At 39.0% G+C, this 24,695-nt stretch overlaps 1 long non-coding RNA gene across 2 annotated transcripts in view; it reads left to right on the plus strand.

Moving 5' to 3' along the window:
* The window catches only part of LOC138738706 (uncharacterized), a 282,524-nt gene that overhangs the window by 242,631 nt on the left and 15,198 nt on the right, over positions 1 to 24,695 (plus strand). For both annotated transcript variants that reach the window (XR_011341683.1, XR_011341685.1), the window contains exons 5-6: positions 13,027 to 13,137; positions 15,515 to 15,619. This is a non-coding gene — a long non-coding RNA (uncharacterized lncRNA). The remainder of the gene's footprint in view (positions 1 to 13,026; positions 13,138 to 15,514; positions 15,620 to 24,695) is intronic.

Here is a 24,695-nt window from a genome sequence, read left to right on the forward strand (position 1 = left end):
TGTCCTAGGATAGGAATGGGGGTTTGGCTTTTCACACTCCTAACTGGGACACTGAACGCGTTCACGCTTGCAAGGAGCCATCCCCAGGGTTAGGGCTGTTCTACCTTCTACCGGTGATGTCATGGCACATCGAGTGATGATGGACCTGCCCTAAATCCTGATCAATGCCTTATGATCTTATATCCAAACAAAATTAATCATGCCTCATTATAACATAATTAAGCTTTATGTACAGCACAGTATGAGCCCTTCAGCTCCTGTTGTTGTGCCAACCTATATAAACCTTTATAAGGGAACATGGGAAAGTGTTAGCAATAAATATCAACAGTCGACAATTTTTAAGCAGCATGGGAAACTTGTTAGCACTAAAGTGCACAATTTATCTAGCTTGGGAAAGTTGGTAGCACTATTGCGTATAATTTATAAATACTGTGGGAAAAAACGATGGTGGACCTACCCTCCCAGAATTCTATGCAGCGGAGAAAGAACTGCATGCATGATTGCATGCATGGAGCATTTATGGAAGGGTTTCTCTGAGGCATGGCATTCTGGGAAGTCAGGTCTACCATTACTTTTTCCCCCAGTCTTTATAAATTGTGCGCTATAGCGCTACCAATTTTACCACGCTGTTTAAAAATTGTCCACTATTGCTATTTATTTCCTCCCTCTCTCTCTCTCTCTCTCTCTCTCTCCCCCTGCTGCAACTTTCCCATGACAAGGTTTATTCCTTCATTTTAATCTTTTTTTTCCTTCACGTCCCTGCACTCACGCAAAATCTTGGGTCATTTCAATCCCACAATCCCACGTTTCCTGATTGCAATACCAGCATCTGCAGACACCAGGGGTCAATAGGTTGTAGGGGGTCAATCTCCGGCCTGAGATGACATCATTGACTCCCAGCGTTGAGCTGATTTTGCTTTCACACTTGACACTTCAAAGGCCGATTGGCCGTTAATTCCTGGGACCACTTGCAAGTGTGAAAGGGGCTATTGATGCATTTTGAAAGAGAATCTGTAATTTCTATGTTCCTCATTTTCAACTGTACCTGTCCAACTCACTTTTAATATTATTCATGAAATCAATTTGAAGTAAGATATTCCCCATCTAGGCAACACTCTGTGTGAACAGAAATCTAGTCTGTGATAGAAAAAGGCAGACATTGACTTTCATGCTCACTCAACAAATACTTTTCCAGTCTTGAAATCTTTTCTATATTTCCAGAATGAGATTGAAATTTTTCTTTGCTTTCCTAAATATTTCTAAATATTACTGAAGTGGTAAAAGTATTGCAGCCACTAAACTTTGCTTTGGAATCTTTTTTTTTCTTACCAAGGTAGCACTATTTATCATTTTGCCACATTGTATTACTATAAAAGAGTCATTATTTTAGTTGTTAATTTCCTAGCATTCAGTGAATTCAGAACTATTCTTTAAAGTGATTTTATCTAACTTGCCCAGAGGGATATTGAAATTATTTGGACAGGATGGAAAATGGGTAGCCCATCCAAATTTCTTCAGCTTCCCACCAAATTACCTATGTATTTCTGCACAATTCCTATTTCATGTTATAAACGACACTGGGAATGCACAGTGAACCTCTTTTACAGGTCTTATGAAGAGCAAAAGGGGTGAATTTTCAAAATTGTAGGGTCTTATTGCATTTATTGTCTAAAGTTGAAATAGTGGGCAAAGCTGTAGCAGTTTATGGCACGATCACCACGGCATTGCATGGTGAGATGAGATTTTACCACATTACTTGAATGAATTATTCAAGTTCCTGGAAACTAAATCTGCACTTCAATGATGGGAGAGAAAGTGATCCCACTCCCCCCTCCCACCAGCATTTGCTTTTTTTTTTAAATCTAAAGACCTTCTACAGATGATAATAAATCACAAATGTACAGATGAAAGATAAATCTTGAGACAGAACTAATTTTGATGGATAATGTTTTCAAGTGGCTGTATCTTTTGATCTGGTCACACTCAAATTTCCTATGATCTCAGCCTGGCTTGGCTTCGCGGACGAAGACTTATGGAGGGGTATGTCCACATCAGCTGCAGGCTCGTTGGTGGCTGACAAGTCCGATGCGGGACAGGCAGGCACGGTTGCAGCGGTTGCAAGGGATAATTGGTGTGTTGGGGTTGGGTGTTGGGTTTTTCCTCCTTTGTCTTTTGACAGTGAGGTGGGCTCTGCGGTCTTCTTCGAAGGAGGATGCTGCCTGCCGAACTGTGAGGCGCCAAGATGCAGGGTTGGAGGCGATATCAGCCCACTGGCAATGTGGCAGGCACCAAGATATCTCTTTAGGCAGTCCTTGTACCTCTTCTTTGGTGCACCTCTGTCTCGGTGGCCAGTGGAGAGCTCACCATATAACACGATCTTGGGAAGGCGCTGGTCCTCCATTCTGGAGACGTGACCTACCCAGCGCAGTTGGATGTGCAGATGGTGTTGGTTATTCTGAATTCATCAGGCAAATAAATGGTGAGAGATGATTTGCTGCCTCTACTTTATTTTTGTAACCACTTTTGTTGTATTTTCAGCACTAGATCCCAAGTCTAATTAAGAAAGGCAATCAAATTATTAGTTCTTCTTCTTCTTGAAACATACCATCAAAAAGCGGTGTTATTTTATCTCATCAAGTAGAAAATGAAAGACAACATTTCCTCTTTCCTTCCTGCATATGAGCTTCTATCCTTGTCACTTCATCACTTAACCTCTAATAAAATCCATGACCTCCATACCTCAACCTGTTGCTTCGAATACCTTTCACTGGAACAGAAGGAGAAAGCAAATTAGTTGCATCAATGTGCTTTCTCTTTCAAATCTGATGAAAGGGCTTCGACCTGAAGCATTGACTGATTCCTCTTTTCACAGATGCTCCTTGAGGGTCTGTGTTCTTCCAGCATTTTGCTTTTGTGTCAGATTCCGGACACAGAACAATATAGTCTTGGGCCCTTTGATCCATCGTGTCCAATTAACCTTTTTTCCCTGTCTGTACTGGTCCACTTTGGCCACCTTACATCTATATTGAAGTGTCTGTCTTCGTGTCTATTAAACATAGTGATTGTTTCTGATTCTCTACCTCCCCTAGCAGAATTCTAGGTAGGAATTCACTCTTTCCACTCAAATCTGCTTTAAAACTCCTTTCTCTCACCTTAAACCTATAACCTTCCCAACAAATAGCACATAATTTTAGATACATCTGTCAGGTCACTCTTCAGCTCCATCACATAAGGGAAAACAAGTCAGTCTAATAGCTCCCCATAATTAAAGGCCAACCCAGGCAACATCCTGGTGAATCCCCACTGCACTGACTCCAGTGCCATCACATCCTTCCTAAAGTATGTCAACCAGAACTCCACTCCAAGTGTGGTCTAACCATACAACATGATGTCCTGACATTTATATTCTCTGCCCTGACTAATTAAAGCAAGCATGCCATTTACCTTTGACACCACCACCATTTTTGCTAATACAAATTGTACAATGGCCTTTTCCCACTTCGAAATCCTTTCGCCTGAGGTACCACTTCATAATCTTGAGCCTTCTACCTTTTGCATTGCCCTAATTCAGCCATCAGAGCCTTCTTTCTTCCAGCTCCAGTCCTTCAAAATCCACTCTCACTTCTCTCCTCTGTTCCCCTCTCTCCTTTCATATCTTTAAATCCTAATCAGCTTTATCTTTCTGACCACTGTTAAACCTCCCACTGTTAATTAACATGTGTGCATGATCTGAAACTAATCCAGGGAGGTTTCTACAATAAAGCTGCCATATAAATGTTTATTGAGATGGAAAATCCTTCTGCGAAGAATTGAAAGAAACAACATTACAGAATACAAAAAAAAGCCATGTGTAGTGGGAAGTGATTATCGAGAAAGATGTCTGGAAAAAAAAAGTGCTGCACTGGCAAAATAAAGAGTGTAACAGAGCTGGGGCACTGGAAGTAAAAATAGCAAACTTATGTAAATTGTGCTATACATACCACAATGGAAGGAAGGATGTACTGCAGCATTTTTAAAGGATAAATCATTACAATTCATGCCCTACTACTCAAAGGCTCAAACAAAGTTACAATAACAATAAATCTGGATTTACTTAATTCTGGGAGAGAAACGATAAAATTAGAGAAGGAGGATAAAAACATCCTTGACGATAATCAGGCAATGCGCATTCAGCTAATCTGAGGTATACATCATAATGAGTTCAATTATGATGTTCCAAGCTCTTTACCTCACTCTATATTCCACTTTATGGATTTTTCTTTGTAGAGGACGAGAATTTTAAGAGAAGGGGCCCAATGATTTGTCACCAGAAAATTTCAACACTAATTTATTGTATCATTAATGCAATTTCAGGATACCTCTGCCACAACTTAAATAAATGATGCTAGCTCTTCTTGTGTAAATAAAAATTTCCCTCTGAGGTTTTAAGAAAATTAATTGAAAATGAAATCATCAATTTCCTTATTTAAGCATCCAATTCACGGTGATTTCTGCTAGGCTTGTCCTATCTGCATTTCACCTTTTTTTCCAATAAACTTGAATGCAAACTCAGTAACTTTTATACATTATTTGTTTCAACTCGTTTCCTCAGCTCCTACAATCTCAGATTACTTTATTCGAGTTTTGTTAGCCCTTTATTTAAAAATCCTGAGTTTACAGTTTGCACATGTTCCCGGACTGTCTCACGTACCATTTCTCACCATGCTTCTGTCAGTGGATAATGCCACTAGTTCTGGAACTCAAAAAAAAATCACCCGGTAAAGGTCAACAACACTGTTAAATAATCAAATGCCTTAACTAATTAGAATAACACCTCTCACAATCTTATTACTTAGCCTTAATTTTACTTACTAATATTTTCCCTCCAAGTTTAACCCTTTAAAAGGTTCAACAGAATGTGATTCGATAAATATGGATAACTAGGAGATAATGACAGTGAAGACTGGAAAAAGCTAAGGATTTTGCAAAACTTAGCGTTTCATAGAAATAGGTGTTTAAAAAGAGTTTTCCCTTTGTATTGAATTATGGTCATTTATAAGTAAATAATAGTTAATGTCAAGGAGTGAAAAAAATAACAAAGATAAAATATCAATAGGAATAACTAATAATTTGAATTCAGGTGATAATGGTGTTGTCTCTATTAAGATCAATGGGAATCCTCTCACAAAAGACAATATTGAATTGAATCAGTCAGCTCTGGGCCGATGTTCATTTACATCATACTTAATGTCCATAACAACATTATCTTGCAATACCCTCTATTTTTGATAAAAATCTGTCAGTTTGCAATCTTGAAATCAGCAGTATTCTGAGCAGCCATCGTTCAGTTCTTTTACAATCCTTTGAACAAAAGCTGGAAAGGGTGCGAAACAGATTCACGGCTGGCTGGAGGGCTTGATTATAAGGAGAGACTGGATAGACAAGTACATTTTTCCCTGGAGCATAAGTGACTGAGGTTTGACCTGAGAGAGTATACAAAACTATGAGGGGCATCAATAGTTTTTTTAGACTCTTCTTCAGGGTAGGAGAGTCTAAAACTAGAGGATATAGGTTTGGGGTGAGAGGGGAAAGATTTGTGAGCAGCTTTTTCACATGTAAAGTGGTGCATACGTGGAATAAGCTGCCAGAGGATGGGGCAATAGCAATGTTTAAAAGACATCTGGACATGGTTAGGGAGGGGTAAGAGAGATATGAGCCAAACACAGGCAAATGGATCTAGCTCAGGTGGTCGGCATGGAAGAGTTGGGCTGAAGAGCCTATTTCTATGCTGTATAAATCTTTCTATGACTGTAAAAAGATGCCTCTGAATTCCACATGTATGGGATTCTTTTACCCAAGTAGATCCTCTACATGTGTCCATGCCAAACACTTCTTTCATTTGAAATACCTCAGCCAAATCATTCCTTATGTTATTAAACTCGAGGATATAGAAGTCATGCTATCTGTTGTCATAACACATAGCTCTATCTGCTTTGAGTATGAAGAATGTCCACTTCACCTGCTGCTGTGCTACTATAATCTTCCTAAAGTGTGATGCCTATTTTTGAACATGGAATTTCAGGCAGAAGTCTGTCCAAGACACTATACAATAGTGACGTGACTTTTTTTTATTCAATGTTTCAGAGGGAGCTGAACATTCCACTAGCCTCTTCAATTCCATTACATTTTTTTCACCGCAGCTCCTAAACTCTCACCTGAGAAAATATTCTAACGTGCGTTCCTGGATCCAAAGTGAATAATCTCACACTTAAACACATTTAACATGCTGTAAGTGATAAGCAGCAAAAATCTTAATTTGAGTTTCTCATCAGATTCAGATTCCAAAACTCAAACAAATCTCACGTCTGTTGAAATAGAAACAGATAAAGCATTGCACACAAGTGGCAGCAAAAATGTAATTCCTACTGCAAGATTAACTGTGCGGAAGTATTTCCACTTGATTGTTTGCCTTGCTGCTTCCTGCAATTGTTTATTGCCGACCATTTAAACAGTAATAAATTGTGACAGATTAGATTATGGGATTTCATCTTTTGGGTTTTTTTCTCTATTCTTTGCAGTGTTTAAACTATTTCCTCGCACAGATCATCGAAAGATCCTGGACTAATGGTGGAAGTTTTTAATAACCTCATTTCATCGGCATTCTCCGGGTTTCTGCTTCTGCAGCCATCTGTCAAGAAAGCGATAAAGCTGTCTAATTACAAAAGACAGATTCCAGAGAAAATGCCGTTTTCCATGCTTGAACAGAAAGCAGGAGCCCAAACTGTATCTTACTAACATGGATATTATAGACTCAATCATTCTGATGCTACACTAAGCAATCACCAAGTAAAACGTTTCTTCTCTTTTAATTGAACAAGGGCTTTAACCCTTCCTTTACTTCAGTGTAGTTTCTTTCAGAGCCTAGTAACCTCTGAGGAAGATGACATTGTCAACACCATAACTAAATTTCATTTTACTATTTATTCTTAAATACTAAATATCACCAAATGTTAAATATTTTATTGTATTCAAGAAATACATTTCATTGTATTCAAGAAATCAAAGAAAAAATGTTTTAGAATATACTTTTTCATAAAGAGTGAAATATATTGAGATGTCTTTAGACTAATCTTTGAGTTTTGCAATGGACTACAAGGTGATACAACAATATCAAAGTTCCTTTCTAATTAATTGTACATATATTGCAACCAAAATAATGCTTGTAATACAGATTGAAAGATATTGCATTTGGATTAAAATCAACAAACTTCTCACTATCTTTACAAGCTCACTGCTTTATAAATCTACTCACTGCTACTTATTTGGTCAGTCATCACCAGAAATTCAAATTGAAATCAACAAAATAAATCTTGATATATCTGATGTGATAATCCCTGCTTTCTTGGTTTCTAAATTCCATGTAAAGACACTCTTTTAATTTGCTGACCTTAAAAAGTAGAGAATTAAGGCACATTTTATCAAGCGTTTAGATTTAAAAAGGTATCATTCCTGTGGAAATGCAGACAGCAAGTCCTTTTATTTCTATAATACAAGAATATAATATGAAATATACCCCAACAACTTCCTCATATTTATTCACTTAGAGTGCGGTCCACAAGTTTAAAAAGAACATGCAGGTCTAGTTTATTCCTCACATCATTGAAGAATTCTATTTACAGAGAGGAAAGGAATACATTTATTTTGATGCATTAAAATCCTGAATTAAAAACAGTTATATCATCAATGCATTTTCTACCGATAATATATCAAATTCATCTTAAAAAGTATTTCCTCTCCATTTAAGCAGATATTCCTAGCAATAAGAATAGTTGAAAGCATCTTTCTCCTTTACTACAAGTGATGTAGAATGCAAGCAAACTTTGCAACCACTTAAAAGGGTTTAATGATTAGATGTCAGAACAAACTAGAATCCTATCTCCTAATGTTATACTTCACTCTTTATACACAATCAGCAAGGCATGCAGTATCTTGAGAGGATTTTTAAAAAGTTAATTAACATCACATGCTGATTTCCTTCTGTCAAAGCAGGAAATTGTTTTAAATGAAATGCATCTTAGGAAGGTACATCGGCAGTCGGTACAAGGGGTTAGCAGTAGGGGCAGAAATGAAAGAACAAAAAGGTAGTTCTTCATTAGTGAAAGTAAGAGTGACTAATAAAATTTTTAAAAAAATATCATCTCTGAAAAAATAACGGTCCAGAACTCAATTTGGTGATGCTTTTACTCAGTGATGCATTCTGGAGTGGAATTCTACTGTTAAATTTCCATTAATTTTGCCAGCCCATGAGTTTTGTGAGCACTTTTGCTAACAAGTCACCTTGGAACACATTTCTGTGATATTATTGAGCACTGCACATTTTCAAAAGAGACTTGTTGAGGCAGGTCCAGGTCCTTTTTCAACTTGCTTTTTTTTCCCTATACCCCCCCCCCTCTGACTTCTGTCATACTGTTAATCCCCCAGTGCTCTTCACCCCACCTCCAACCACTGGATAAACTCTTGAGCCCTGACTACCAGATCCCCACACTTGCCCTGACCTGCAGATCCTCACAGCCAGCAAGCACTTACTTCTGGAGCCCTGACCAACAATCTCTCTCCCTCTCTAATCTATCTCCCAAGACCTGGTTCTGTTCACAGAATTGCAGTATTTCCTTCAGGTGCTGCAGAGCAAGTAGAGGTCCTACTCAGGTTTACAGTGATAGACATGGGAAGCCATTTAATAACATCCTTCTGAAAGTGCAACAAAATTTCTGTCGTTACTTTTTCAATTTTACCAATTTTCAGCCAGCAAAATAAACAGGTATCTTTGATAATGGTAACAAACGCCTTGTGAACTTTAAAGTAAATTAAAGTCTCAGAATTACCATAGTCAAAAAATTTAAATCTGGCCAGTTATCTGCCCCTTCTTTCGATTCATACTCACCAACAACGTGAAGGAAGGTGGCATCAACAATGCTATCCAGCTCTATTTACACACAATTAATGTGAACTGATGCTCAGTTTGATTTATGCCAGGGATGGATATCTCATTACAACCTTGATCCAAGCAAAAAGCAGAGAGCATAAACTGAGAGGCAAGGTAGAGGCTTCTGCTCTCAACATCAAGGAAGCACTTATCTGAGGGTGGTCTCAAGGAACCTTTATAAAATTCAAGTCAACAGAGATTAGGATAAACCTTACACATTTCTCCCACAAAGGCCATCACAGTAGACAGTGTCTCATGCCCCAAGCTTCAACAACTTCTTCATCAATGGCTTTATCTCCTTAACAAGGTCAGATGTGAATGTTTGCTAAAGATCATACTGGCAAGTTATCAGATAAGGAAACGTTTCCTTTGAGCAAGCAACAAGATCTGGACAATGTTCAAATTTGAACTGATAAGTCACAAGTAAAATTCAGTAAAATGCTAGACAATCACTGTCTCACTCAAAGAGAAAAAAAATCTATCCAATTATCTTGACATGCAATGGTATTATGATCTCCAAAACACCTAATGTTATCATCCTGGGATCTTTGTTAACTAGAAATTTAACTGGGCCACTTGGATAAATACTGTGGCTTCAAGCATTGGTTGTAGACTGGATGTACTGTTCTGAGAGACTCATCCCCTTAATTCTAAAGCCTTTACTAAGTATATCATTTTGTCTGAATGATTGAAGCTTCAGTAACACTCAGGTAGGTTGACAGCTAAGGAGCCCCTTGATTAGCACCATGTAATCTTCATGTACAACCAGCCTGCATTGACTGTAATGAACATTATTTGCTTCCTGCTCTCAGTGGCGGATTAACTGTTAAGCTGAGTAGGCTTAAGCCTAGGGGCCTGAAAGGGAGGGGTCCTGACAAGAGCGGGGACATCGGGCTCTCAGCAGGAGAGGTGACCTCAGGCTCCCGGAAGGAGTGGGGACATTGGGCTTCCGACAGGAGTGGGGACCTCGGGCTCACAGCAGGAGTGGGGACCTCGGGCTCACAGCAGGAGTGGGGACCTCGGGCTCACAGCAGGAGTGGGGACCTCGGGCTCACAGCAGGAGTGGGGACCTCGGGCTCACAGCAGGAGTGGGGATCTCTTGCTCCCAGCAGGAGCAGGGATGTTAGGTGGGGCAGGGCAAGCCTTATTAAAGCTCAGCCTGGTAGTAGTTAATCCACCACTGCCTAGTCTCTTCTTGAACTTGTGATCCTTTTGCTTCCCACAGTCCTTTTCAATCCTATGAATTTAAGGGGATCACTGGAGACAGAAATCCTTTGCATTTAGGGTCATTGTACACATAGAGTAATGATGGTCCTACTGTATGAATCTATCTGCATCAGTTGGAAAACAACATACTGGAGCCCACTGATATTTTATGGAAATTCAGGATACAACAATTGGTCAACACTGGACAGCACAAAATGGGTTTACAATTCCCCTAACTTAATTATCCTGGAAGAGGTCCAGAGATTCTGGGCTAGGCTGCAACTACCCGCAACAGTGCATGAGTATGGGTGCAGATTGGCTTTAAGTCATTGAGGATAGCTTTGAAGTGCTTTTATTTTGTTTTTTAATAAGTGCTATCTATTCACAATATTTATCCCCTGGTGATACCAGCTGCCAATCAATAGCTTGGTTCCTAATGGCTGCACACAACACTGATGTAAATTAGCAGGCAATGTGCTGCCTGTATTGGAAGCAGTGGGTGGCAGTTATCCACACATCACAAACCCTGCTCCTGTTTTTGAGTTGTTTTCAGTTTAATTTATTAGGGTTCAAGTTAAACCTAAGTCAGCTAGATCCTAATAAGTGAGCTAAATCACAACTTTCAATTGTTATCTTAGCTGGAAACTTAACCATATCTGGAACATGACTTTAAAGCAAATCAATTTGTCAGTTTTAATGTATCCCAAATATAAAATGGCATTGTCTGTGCTTTAGTTATGGAAATAGGCATTTTCTGTTAATGCTTTTACATACAAGAAAAAATAATCCAAAATGAAATGATAAACATGGAATATTACTTCATTCTTGACAATAGAGGTCTACTCTCTTACATATTTTCATAACTATATCTACAAATATAAAAAAGCATATTTCCTTTAGTTAAGATACAAAACAGAAGATCTTTATCACACTCAATGAGAAGCCCAACAACAAAGAGAAAAATTTGTATGCAAATTGAGAAATTTAGATTTTTCTTCCATTGTCTGGTGATTCAATCAGCTGTAAACAGGAAAGGCATCAGTCAGGGAGTAACTGCACAATCAACAAAATTTGTCGTTACACGGGCAGTCTAAAAAGGAAAGTGCAGGAATTTTTAGTCAATTCCTGCACGGCGATTTATCCTGCAGGACCCCTATTATTTTTCGGGGGAAGCCCGCAGTCTAAATCGCACCGCAAAACTCACCTCGTGAATTCAACGTCCAGCTGATGACACTAGCCACATTGTCCACGTCAAAGCACCGGGACGAACGCCCACAGGAACTTAAGGGGTGCAGTGTAAACGACCACAAGATGAGTAATTATGTTAAATTTTTCACAAATGTTTCCAACATTGCTGTCTAAAAAACATTTCACTGGTCATAGTGTATGATAAAAGTATGAGTGTCTTGTGAAAATTCCGTCTGAAATTCAGAATGAGTGTCAAAGGGAATAAATTTTGTGGATGTATTTCCAATTTTAACCCAAGGAGATTTTAATAGAACCAGTCAGAAAATGCCTGCAGTGACGGTCTTACCTGAAATGGAAAACCTTAGATCATAAGATCGAGGCAAATTTACTATCCTTTTCAATCCCATTCTTTCATCTTCTTCCCATGATCCTTGATTCTCTTCCTAATCAAGAACTTAACTGCCTCTATCTTTCATATACCCAGTGACTTGGCCTCTGCAGCAATACGCTGCAACAAATTCCATAGATTCACCGCCCTCTGGATCAAGGAATTCCTCCTCACCTGGACTCTGAAGGAACAGAGATGAGGAGGATTTCTAAAGCTCGTACAAGTGCTACCACCAGCAACATACCTCTAGCAGCACAGTTTACAGGAAGTGTGCAGCATTCAATAAAGACATGCAAACATGAGTATTTATCACAATGTGCCACCTGTTCCAATGTATGTTAATGAAAAAGATCTTCTTTCAGCAGTAAAATAATTGGCTCAAATAACTCCAAGGACAACATGGAGCCTCTTATTGAATACCCTTGATAAATGAATACACTTTACTGCAGAGTAAACAATCTGTTTAACAGCCATTACTCATAACTCCCATGGAATATTATGCTTATAAGTTAGAGGAAAAACATGTACTGGGCATCCTATGAAATAGTTTCATCGATCAACAAAAATCAGAAAGACACTAAATAAGAACACTGTTCTATATACAGTGAATTTACTCAAGAATTTTACATCCACAATTTTTTCCACAGGTCCTTTTATCCAAGAATGATAAATTACTGAAACTTAGATTCATTTGAGCAATTCCTCATCTGATGAAGGGTTTATGCGACCCTGAAGGTTTCTGCTACTTATTATAAATCACTGTCAGTAATACCATTCAGGAATTACTGTTCCATTCATGGCCTTGCGTTATGTTCAGAAGAATATATTCTATTTTTTTTTAAATAAACTCTGAGATATCAGAAATTCATATAAAGAAAAATCGAAGTTTCTCAAAGGGGTGCGACGTTAACATTTCAGATCTGAAATATTATCTCTCCACAACCACACTGCATCACCTGTCAAGTGTTACCAGAAGTTTATGTTTTTGTTTCAGGCTTCCATCTTTTTTAATATTTGGCCTTTGAGTTGCTTTATTACATTATTTGCCTTTTTTTAATAATATGGGGACATTTAATGAGACTTCTAAATAGTAGTAATTTACCAAATTGAACAAAGTCACATTGAAATTGAAGGTTTAGTTAGAATCCATTATCAGGATATAAGCAACATGTCGAGCTACTTTCATTATTACTATGTTTCTGTTATGTATGACTTTGGATTTATAGTATTGCATTTTCTGTGAGTCAACCAACCTTTGATTCTATAAATCTAATTTTCACAGTGGATTACCATTTTGTTCCTGAGAAAAACATTGTTGAAGTCTTTGAAACATGCCTGACTCTAATGAGTAGCAGTGCAAACTTTTTTCATGGAAAACTTCCTGAATCCAAAGGTAAAAGCCGATTGGCTTATTTACTTACATTATTAACAATATTTGCATCATTATTACTGTAAGAAAGAAGCTCTGCTTTACTTTTTTTTAAAATTTAACATTTAATGGCATTGGTTATGGACAATGTTCTTTTCTTTTTAAAATATTTTCATTGAGTTTAATATAAACCTACATACATAGTCATCTAGTAATAGCGTACAACATATCATATACATATCACATATCTTAAGACATCTAATTCTATTATATATTAATCAGCAGTTAATCCATTTCTCATAATTTGTCCGATTTAATAATGGTATGGACAATGTTAAGGCCACAGTAACAAAGCCATCCTCAGCACAAAACCCCTCAGTATAGAACACGCATGGACTTTTCAAACTGCTTACATGGAAGCTGAAAGATTGCCATGTCATCCAGGCAGGCAAAACACAAATGTCTTTGCTTCAGGATATTTATGATGATGTTTCCATATACTGCTTGCTTCCTGCCCCTTTGTTATAAATCCCAAATAAGATACATTAATGCAGATCTCGGCTGTGGTTCAAACATTGTCAGATTAATGAGTGCAAAATGTGCCAGATGCATTAACATCAACCATGGGATTAGCATGTTGGGTTCCAATCTTTTAAATTACTATTATTGCAATGTATTATTGGTACAACATGTAACTAAGTGTAATGCAAACACTTTATGTAAAAGCTCCATGCTTGTTGCTCCAAGATCATTCTGTTACTGGTTTCATACTCCCATTTTAAATTGTATGGTGGACATGCAATGTTGCATATCAGTGATGATGGTTTCTTTCTATAGATATTCCTAGATACACAAAGGCTAAATTTGAATAGTGACTAAGATCCAATATGAAATAAAACCTACATATCCAAAGTGATAATCTGAGCCAAATATATTTCTTACCACTGAGGAAAGAGATTTCAGATTTTATCGTCACACTGCATACATCACATACAAACCTGAGATTCTTTACCCTGGGGTGAGGCAGAATTACTGCTTATTGGTAGTGGAAAAAAAAAACTGTACTCAGCATACTGTTGTGTTTGGAAGAGTATCAGGTTTGGTGGGTTCACAGAGAAATGAGTCTGAACACAAGTGTTAAAATCACAGGTAACTTTCATGAACACACAGGAGACAAACGGGAGAACGACAAACGATACTCAATTACTAAAAAAACTATAGTTATAGTCATTCACATCTGTCCCAGGTTGGACTCCAATACCACTGGCCACCTACACTCTACACACTAACAGACAGGGACTTCAGCAGACACTCTTGATCCCTGTATCTCGGGGTGAGGCTCAGTGTTAAGTAATATACGGTTACTAGCACACAAGATGGGCTTCAGCAGACATTCCCAATCCCTGTACCTCGGGATGTGGCTCAGTGTTAAGTAATATACAGTTACATTACTAACACACTCTAACAAGACAGGAACCTAAACACACACATCCGGTTCCTTGTACCCACAGGGGATGGCTCTCTGAAAGCACTGATGTATTGCAGTACTACAGCTCAGCTTAAGAGTAGTGCACACTTTACCTGTGGTACTTCCACAGTAGCGACCTGGCATTGAATGATGTCTGGGGCTTGGACCACGAGGCAGAGAGAAAGAAATGTGCTATGCTTCAATGTTTTATACAGTTCTGATCTGGGCACCAAGTCAATAATCCCTAGGTCATTTAAATGAGCCAATCGCAAGGTGTGCACTAATGGGTGGCCAGAGTCCAACTTGATTGACAGGTGATGTGACTTCCGAATAAGTTTCAGACAGGGAGGACGCGTGACCATCCGCAAATCACAATATTCCAGACAGGCAGGAAGGCTACGTGTTTCTCCACAATCAGATAACATATACATATGTAAACAAATAAAGAAATGTAAACATTCTTGTAAACAAACTGACTGTGCAATACAGAGGGGGAAAAAACAGGTCATTCAAGTCTCAATTGTTTGGATGGAAGATTGTGCAGCAGTCCTGCCAAGGGGTTTTGTCTGACCAATTTTGCAGGCAGTAATGTGGGAAGATCAGAAGATGTTCTAACTCTTCAGCACATAATTACATGACCCAGGTGCAACTCCATGGAGTGTGAATCTACTTCACTTTCTCTCAACATCACGGCATTGTTCTTCACTCCAACCAATTATTTTTCATTCAACTGGTCACGTGGCTCCGATTGCTGTCACTCATCAGACAACAGTCCGGTCTGAAACCAGACCACTTAGTCCAGGGCTGCTTGAGGTCTGCAGTTGCAGCCTCCTCCTTTCTAGTTTGTGCAGGGGAGTTCTGCATAGAAATTATAGGACAAGCAAAAGGGCTTTGTTCTGATTATCTAAAATATTTTCACGTTGATTTGCTTAGCTTGTGATTTTGTGACTGTGCTGGTGAACATATAAGAGCAGCAACAGAAGGAGGACAACAGGAACACACATAGAACCTGAGCTTCGTTGTAATTACAAATGGAAGGTAGGTACCTAGAAATAATGATCACCCTGATTTCCCACGGAATGTGGTGAGCCACCATCTTCCTGAGGCTCACCACAACTGCACAAATTGATTGTAAATGCTGTCCTTGTCCTTCCAGCTGCGTTTTACTAAAATTAAAGGCTGGTTCAAATGCTTCCATTGGCCTTGGTGGTACAGACCTAGGACACATTACGTTGATTTTATCACACTAAGCAGTTAACTGGAATAATTTATAGCATTGAGAGTTACAACAACGTCTAACTCAACAAGAAGAAGAGTCCAGTTGTGACCTGTGTGACAGAGGGAAACTAGCTCAGAATAAACCTTTGCATGTTTCAGCTTATCGCACCTGACATTTTCCAGGGAGTCATGTCCCTCGTGCACTCCATTGCCCATGTAAGATGAAGCTTTTGCGTACAGTCAATAATCTGGTCTATGCTCACTCACGATTAAGCATGTGGGAGAACATCACAATTCCTCCTCCGCGACATTTCCTTCACCTCCATTGCAGTTTTTATTGCAGCTGCTGCGCAGTCCACTTTAAGCTCTGACTTGTTTCATAGCGGTCAGCACACATTCAACACCCAGCTCATTTTGAGAACACATATGTTCCCATTAATGTGCTGCTTGTGAATCAGAATCAGAATTTATTGTCATGAACAAGTCATGAAAGTTGGTGTTTTGCGGCAACGTCACAGCTGTACATTAATTTTATACCATCTCACTGTATCACTATAGGGAAAAAATAAATAAACAATAATAGTACATGAGAAGTGATGAGACAGTGTCTTCGGTTCATAAAACTATTGATTATTCAGGAATCTGTCCTTGTGCCGCTGAGTCCTCACCTTTAGGCTCCTGTACCTTTTTCCCGATGGTAGCAAATTAAAGAGGGGGTGGCCTGGGTGGTGGGAGTCTTTGAGGATAGAAACTGTCTTTTTAGGACACTTCCTCGTGTAGATGTCCTCGATAGAGTGACGCCTGGTGCCTGTGATGTCGCAGGCCGAGTTAACAACTCTCTGTAGTTTATTCTTGTCTTGGGAGTTCACATGCTGAATCTCCTCAGATGCCTTTATTGTGATTGCTTCAACATGATGGCTCCAGGACAGATCCTCAGAGATATTAACACCCAAAAATTTGGAGTTCTTGACTCTCTCAACTACTAAGCCTTCGATGAGGACTGGGACATGTTCCCTTGACTTCCTCCTGAAGTCCATAATCATCTCCTTGGTTTTGCTGACATTGAGTGCAAGGTTGTTATCATTGCACCATTCAACGAGCTGAGTTATCTCCCTCCTCTACGCTATCTCATTGAAGTTTGTGATTCTGCCAACAGCTGTGGTGTCATCGACAAACTTGAAGATGGCGAAGGAATTGTGCCTGGCCACAGTCATGGGTGTATAACAAGTAGAGCAGTGGGCTGAGCACGCATCCTTGGGGTGCACCTGTATTGATAATCAGTGAGGAAGAGAGATTGTTTCCAATTTGTACTGACTGTCGTCTTCCAATGAGAAAGTCAAGGATCCAGTTCCAGAGTGGGGAGAGGGTTACAGAGACGTAGAGTTTGTAGCTTCTTGACCAGCGCTGAGGTATTGAAGGCCGATCTGTAGTCAATGGATGAAAAACCGTACATACAAATTATTGTTTTTGAGATGTTTCAGAGCTGAGTGGAGGAGGGCCAGTGATATTGGATCTACTGTGAAGCGATTGTGACGATAGGCAAACTGCAATGGGTCAAGATTTTTACTTAGGTCCGTGTTATTTCTGGCCATGGCCAGCCTCTCAAAGCATTTCATCACAGTAGAAGTTAGTGCTACTGGTTTTGGTCAATTTCACAATTTTTTTTCAGGAGGTCTGAATTGCATTACACAAAACTTATATTTAATGTTCAGCAAAAGATGCAACCTAGTTGCTTGACAAATGTGGTTGAATTTTGAGAGCTTCATTTTCATTTAGTGCGGTATGCACCACAACAAATCATCTGCTTATTATGAAGATTTTTATGTGGTATAAGGAAGATAATTAAAATCAAAAGGAGCAATAATGATTTGTACAACTGATTAAATGAGCCTCTTAGACAAAATCAAAGTGTGACACTTGCATTATTTTGTTAATTATCTGATGATAAACTAGAATTGTCATGCAGTGTCAAGAAACACAATTTTACAATAACATAATTTTGTACAAAGTAAGATGGGGCTTTTACTCAGAAAAGCAGACATATATTTTTCAAAAATCAGATACACCCTGACATTTTATTTCAGTGCATCTTGTAATGGCTTAGTTTGTACTGGAACTTGCAAACATTTCCACTTGCTGTGAGATGATAAAGAATGCAATAAAAGAATATTATTAATGAAGACAAAGGTTTTTTGTGTCATTATATATCAGTCATCAGAATAAACACCAAACATTTTCATTTGGAGCAGCTGGTACAGCAACAAACAATAAATTCAAATCTGCAACCTTGTTCTCTTACACTGAACCAGCAACAAAATCAATCGAGTCGGCACTTCCTACTGGAAATACTGCTCCAGTTTTCTTCCCAAATCCCTTCCACTATCCACCTTATCTATCTTTGTAAATGTGTTCAAGTTTATTGTCACCTGATTGTACATATACATATAAAACCCAATGAAACAGCACATCTCTGGACCACAGTACACACACTCTACACAGAAATGACAAATATACATCGCTATCCAAAATAAACGTATCTAAAAATTATTTACTGGTTTCTAGAATTATTTATCAGTCTCATCGGCTATGCTCTCGTACTTCTTCCTTGAAAGTAGTGCCTCAAAGATACTGCGGGATGGATGATAAAGGTCCTCAATGATTCTCTCAGCCCTTTTTTAAGTGTCGTTCCCTGTAGATATCGTTGACAGAGAGAAGGGAGACCCCAGTGCTGTTCTCAGAAGTTTTAATCACCCTCCGTACTGACTTCCGATCTAATGCTTTGCAATTACCATATCACTCTATGACACAAGCCAGCCAGGACACTCTCTATTGTGTTCCTGTCGAATGGTGGCTGGTAATGTTGCCCTCCTTAACCCCTTTAGGAAGTGTAGGCACTGCTCTGCCTTCATGACTAATGAGAAGGTGCTTTAAATGAACACCAAGGAACTTTGTTGTGCCCACTCTTTCTATGACAGACCCATTGATATGTATTGAGGAGTGGTCCTTTGTCCTCCTAAAGTCCACAATCATCTCCTTTGTCTTGTTCACATTGAGACTCAGGTTGTTGCTCTTGCTCCTTTGTCAAATCTCTCTGTAAGCTGACTCATTCTTGTGGCCAATGAGGCTAACTGCCATTGAGTCATCTGCAAGCAGGATGATTTTGTTGGAGCTAAACCTGGCAGTGCAGTCATGCGTTAGCAGCATGAACAGTAGCGGGTTGAGCATGCAGCTTGAGGTGCACCAATGCTCAGTTTGATGGGTCTTGAGGTTTTGCTGCCAACCCAGATAGACTGTGGCCATTCAATCAAGAATCCAGATCAGGTTGCAGAGAGGGGTGTTGAGTTCCAGTTTACCTGTCAGCCTCTAAAATATGATTGCATTGAACGGTGAACTGAAGTCAATGAACAACCACCTGGCGTATGAGGCATCGTTCTCTGGGTGAGACTATGAATGGATCTTCACGTCATCCCATGAATGCACTGAAATTCATTTGAGTGATTGTCTGTTGAATACCAGAGATTTCTGTTAGTATCTTCTCTCCAAATCCAAATGTTTATACCTACTGTACATCTCACATGCCATAAATATACAGGTTCAAAGATTAATTGGCTACTGTAAAATACCCCTCGTGCATAGGTAAGTGGTAAAACTTGGGGATGGTTGATGGGAATATGGGAACGTAAAAGTAGGATTAATGCAGAATGAGTATAGAATGAGCTTGATGGCTTATATATTCACTGGATCAAATGGCTGGTTTGATTGCTTCTATGTCTTCTACCTATTTTGATCAGATACTGAATTTTTTTTTTCTAAATAAAGATATATCAAATCTTCCCATTCCATTAGGGACTTGACAGATTTCATAGGAGACATTGTTAGAGAAGAAGTTAGCACAACACCTTGACAGTGCCAGCAATCGAGAGCGGGACTGGACCTGGGGTTCAAATTCCGTGCTGTCCGTAAGGAGTTTGTACATTCTCCCTGTGTCTGCGTGGGTTTTCTCCAAGGGTCTGATTTCCTCCACTCTTCAAAATTGTACCGAGGCGTAAATTGGGCTGTCACAATGCTATATGTCTAAATTTTAAAATGTTTTTTTTAAATGTTTAAATTTTTTAAATTTAAAAATCACTATCTTTATTCTTCTTAAAAGGGTAGAATTTGCCTCTGTTTAGAATTGTTCTTTATTTCTTTCAGAATATCACTATTTTCCTTATTTGCATTCTATTTGACCACATGTCAAAGGTCTAATATACATGTTTAACAAGCATGTCATTTCTTTTACATCCTCAGTTTCTGGGCTTTCACTCCGGTTTCTACTTTGTGCTTCTTTGTAATCATCCATTCTGATGCCATGGTACTCAGAGACAAATCAATGACCTATTTAATATAGAGGCTATACTGTATGTTTACAATGTTACTTCAGGATGAAACTTATATGGTTGTCAATTTTAACCAAATATTTTTCAGTCATGATTAGGCCCTGTTTCACACAGTAAAAAATGGAAGAGGTGACAGAGGTTTCTTTTTCCAACCATATCAGACAACATCAGAAACAAATTTTGTTTCTAAACATAAATTTCTTTTGAAAGACATGGAAGTCTCAGCCTCTTCTTACACAGTCTGTTCGGATCAAGGCTATTTGCTTCCACTCCAGTTTTTGTATTGGTGCTCATGAGATCAGATTAAAAACTACAGACTATCTTCCATAGAAGGGCTGGAGGTGCCTGTTGGAGCAGGTGAGTGGGTAGCTTGAGAGGTAGTGTGCTTCTTTCACCATTAAATTGAACTTCCACATGCATGGACTCAAAGTTCTCAATACCAGCCCAAATGCTCTGACAAGGCAAACATTGACGTACGAGTGTGGTGATGGCTTGATGGTTTTGTTGCTCACCAACACCATGTCAGAATATTCACTTACTTATTTGTCTCTACAAAGGACGGCGTTGTATAAGAAACTTGGATATAACCAATGTTGCACTTGGATACAGAAATAAAGAGTGCAGCGAAGGTGCCCATTTATCTCTCTCTTATCATCGTGCCAAAATGTAAATTAACAGTTTTTGAAGAGGGATATCATTCAAGTACACTGTTAGAATATAGAACACTACAGCATAGTACAGGCCCTTTGGCCCTCGATCTTGTGCTAACCTATATATTCATACCAAAAAAAAACTAAACCCTTCCTACCTCTTAACCCTCTATTTTTCTTCCATCTATGTGCCTGTCTAAGAGTCCCTCAAATGCTTCTAATGTTTCAGCTTCTACCACCACCTCTGGCAAGGCATTCCAGGCACCCACAACTCCCTGTGTAAAAACTTTACCCCTGATGACTCCCTTAAACTTTCCTCCCTTCACTTTATACAGATGCCCTCTGGTGTTTGCTATTCCCGCTCTGGGAAAAAAGGAAAAAGGTGCTGGCTGTCGACCTTAACTTTGCCTCTCCTAATCTTGTAGACCTCCATTAAGTCACCTCTCAGCCTTGTTGACTCCAGAGAGAAAAGTCCTAGCTCTGCTAACCTTGTTCTTCCAAATTTCCCTTGTTTGCCACTATGATCAAAAAGGGGATTGAATAGAATAAGAGGTCCTAGTGGGGAGGCAGACTGTGTGACTTCCTCAATACATTTTCTGCTACTACAGCACATTTGACATTTTGTGCTGCTCTGCGTTCTGTAAGGTAAAACATCATGAGATGGGAATGTGTAAGGAGTTACAGGGAGTGTTTGGGAGATGGACAGGGCTGTAACAAGATGTGAATGCATCCTTGTACTTACAAGATAAGAGAGACATTGATGGATTGAGAGGCAGGAAGCTAGCAGGGAAAGGATAGCAACAGTTTTAGTCATTGGACAAGTAATGATATGATGATGTTCTAAGCACGTATCCAAGGGTATAAAAAATCACCATTTTGCTGATAACGGCAGAATGCATTCTCCGACTAACATGGTTAGTCGCAAGTGTTACAATCCGGTAATAAAGAACAAAGAACCCTGATTTCGACTCAGCCTGGTGTTTGTCTCACTCATTCATGAACAAAGCAGACCTAACAGTTCACATCTGATTAACTTCACATTCCGCAGATTGGGGAAAAATATCTAACTGCTCTTCAAGTGTTCGTCTACAGAGGTGCATTATCGAAATATAAATGCTCTGTATTTTGCATTAAACAATAGTCTCCAGAAACCTGTGACTACTATTAACGCTTCAGTTCGCTCACACATTGTTGTCCATATTAACCAAACTGAGAGTAAATGGTGTGATTTTTTTTTCTGTCCAGGCTCACAGCGGTCCTGACATTCACTTCTAGAGAAATTATCTCCACAACAGATTCAGTCTCTTATGGTGTCGAGGAAGGTTGTGTCATTATCCACTACTTTACACCAAAGATTGTTATACAGTGCTGCACTTTGCCACTAACAAGCTTCATACTAGAGTGGAATTAATCTGCAGGGAAAATGAGAAACTGTTCAACACTTGCTGTCTGCGACCCAGAACCATAACCAGCCAAACTTCAGCCATCAAATTGCAACAGACAGAAAGCATTAGCGCACCCACATGTTTGAAGGTTGATCTATAAATTATCATGGGCTTATTCACTAATGAATGGACCTAACATTTAATATTCACAAAACACTGGACATAGCTATGTTAGGAGTCAAGTGCCGATGATAAAATACACTATGACCTACAATATATCAGCACATCTTTGGTTATGTAAAGAAAACAGTGTTTGAAGATCAAGACCTCAAACTCAATACAAAGCCCAAGATCTACTGGTAGCACTAATCTGCCTTTCTGCATGCTTCTGAGACAGGATAAGTGAATCAACCCTAGTCAACAACAAGGCTCTAGTCATCTCTAATGGGCAGGCCATGTCATTTGTATGCCTGAAGTAAAACTCCCAAAACAGTTATTCCTTTCCAAGTTCCATAAAAGCAAGGGATTACCAGGCGGATACAGAAAACAATTGAAGGATATTCTCAAAGCTTCCTCACAAAAAAAACTGACATCTCCCTGACTCATGCAAGATCGAAATGGAGAAGGAATTTCATTATGGCTTTGAGAACTTCGAGACTATCTGTCGGGAATGCACAGAGACACAGTATATGTGGCAGAAAGAGCACACGACTTCATAAGTTACTTGACTGCCTCATATGTGGCAGAGTTGTAGGTCTCATACTCATGGGTACTTCTGAGTCCACAGAATGGAGTGGAAGCACATCATGCTCGATACTGATGGACGGCCCAAGAAAACGACAAAATGCAGAGATAAATATCATGCAGTTTGCTTTAAAAGTATAGATAAAGATTGCAATTAACACTCGAATTCAATCAGAAAAGGATGCTTATTGACCAAACTGATTACAGCATAGAGAGGGAAAAAAATATTCTCTACAGTTGGATTTGAACATGGGCATGCCTTTGAGTAAGATCATATCTCATGAATTACATAGTTGTATTGCAGCAGAATTTGTATCTGCTGCTCCACATCATCTTATCACAGGACTGATCTATATACACTTTACTCTAAGCAGCTTTTATTGATGTTCAGATCAAGCAATACTTCATAGTAAATGGCCCTTTGATGTTAAAGTGCCCCCGAGAGCTCCTTTCTGAACTAAGAGGGCAAAAGTAACTAAACATGACATAACTATTGCCAACTGCATATCAATCATCAATCAATCTTTTTTTCCCCCTATTGAGAATAAATCAAAAGAACAGTTTTTGTACCAGTTTGTGTGAAAAGTGATTCTAATCTTACTGATATGAAATTGTCAATAACATAGGAGTGTTCTGTTCTTACTGTTCACCTGTTTTCTAGAAATTGTTAAGGTCTTGGTCCTGAAATTCTTCTACCGGCTACAGAAAAATCTTTCTTGTCACTTTGCCTTTCGTATTAGTTACAATAATATTTTCTGGTGCTGAGCTCACCAGAAGGCACCAGTGGTCAATGAGAGAGCAACTCACTCACATGTTACAGACAGCAACAGGATTGGGTACAGCCCACCTGAGAATAATGCACTCCCCAACACTTGGGCTGGGTGTGGGGGATTATGTAGTCATCTCTTCGAATCAAGCTCTGCAGTTGTGCCTCTTACGATGAGCAAACCAGAGAATCGCGTAAAAATGGCCTATTTATTCAGGAGACTGGGTAAGTTCTGCAGATGGGACCATACCCATGGAGCGAATACTCTTCTATATGAAGGGTTAGAATTAGCCACTCAGATTAACGGGTAGACAAGTCAAGTACATGCAGATCCAGAAATACATCAGATCCAAAACCTGATTTATTTCTCTTTTATCTTATTCAGTGGTTTTCTTAGTGGTCCACAAAGTACATGACAAAATATTAACCACTGAACAGTAACGATAAAATGAATTATTATTTTCATTCAAAAGATAGTTTGATTGTACCATCACTTTATTTAAAATGTATACATGGACTGGGAATGCATCCTCTAAAAAGCAGCCTCTATCCTCAAAGACCCCCACCACCCAGGCCATGTCCACTTCATTCTGCTACCATCGTGGAAAAAGATGGAGCCTAAGATGAGCACTCAGCGGCACAAGGACAGCTTCTTCCCCGCTGCCATCAGACATCAGATTCCTGAGTAATCAATGAACCAAAGACACTGCCTTACTTTTCAAGCTTGTTATTATTATTTTATTTTTATAGTAATGTCGTAAGATGGTTTTGATATGTATGTTTCACTATGATGCTGTCGCAAAACACTGAATTTCATGACTTATTCGTGGCAATAGATTCTGATTCTGAAAGAAAAGTGCTTCATCAATTTGCCAGCCCCAGATCACTGCCCTGATTTATGTGGGCTTTAACCAGCAGTCAAAGTGGCCATAGTTCTGATTTTATAAATACCTAAGATAATGGCATCATGAA

This window comes from Narcine bancroftii, chromosome 7, assembly GCF_036971445.1.
Source record: "Narcine bancroftii isolate sNarBan1 chromosome 7, sNarBan1.hap1, whole genome shotgun sequence".
NCBI classification, from domain to species: Eukaryota; Metazoa; Chordata; class Chondrichthyes; order Torpediniformes; family Narcinidae; genus Narcine; species Narcine bancroftii.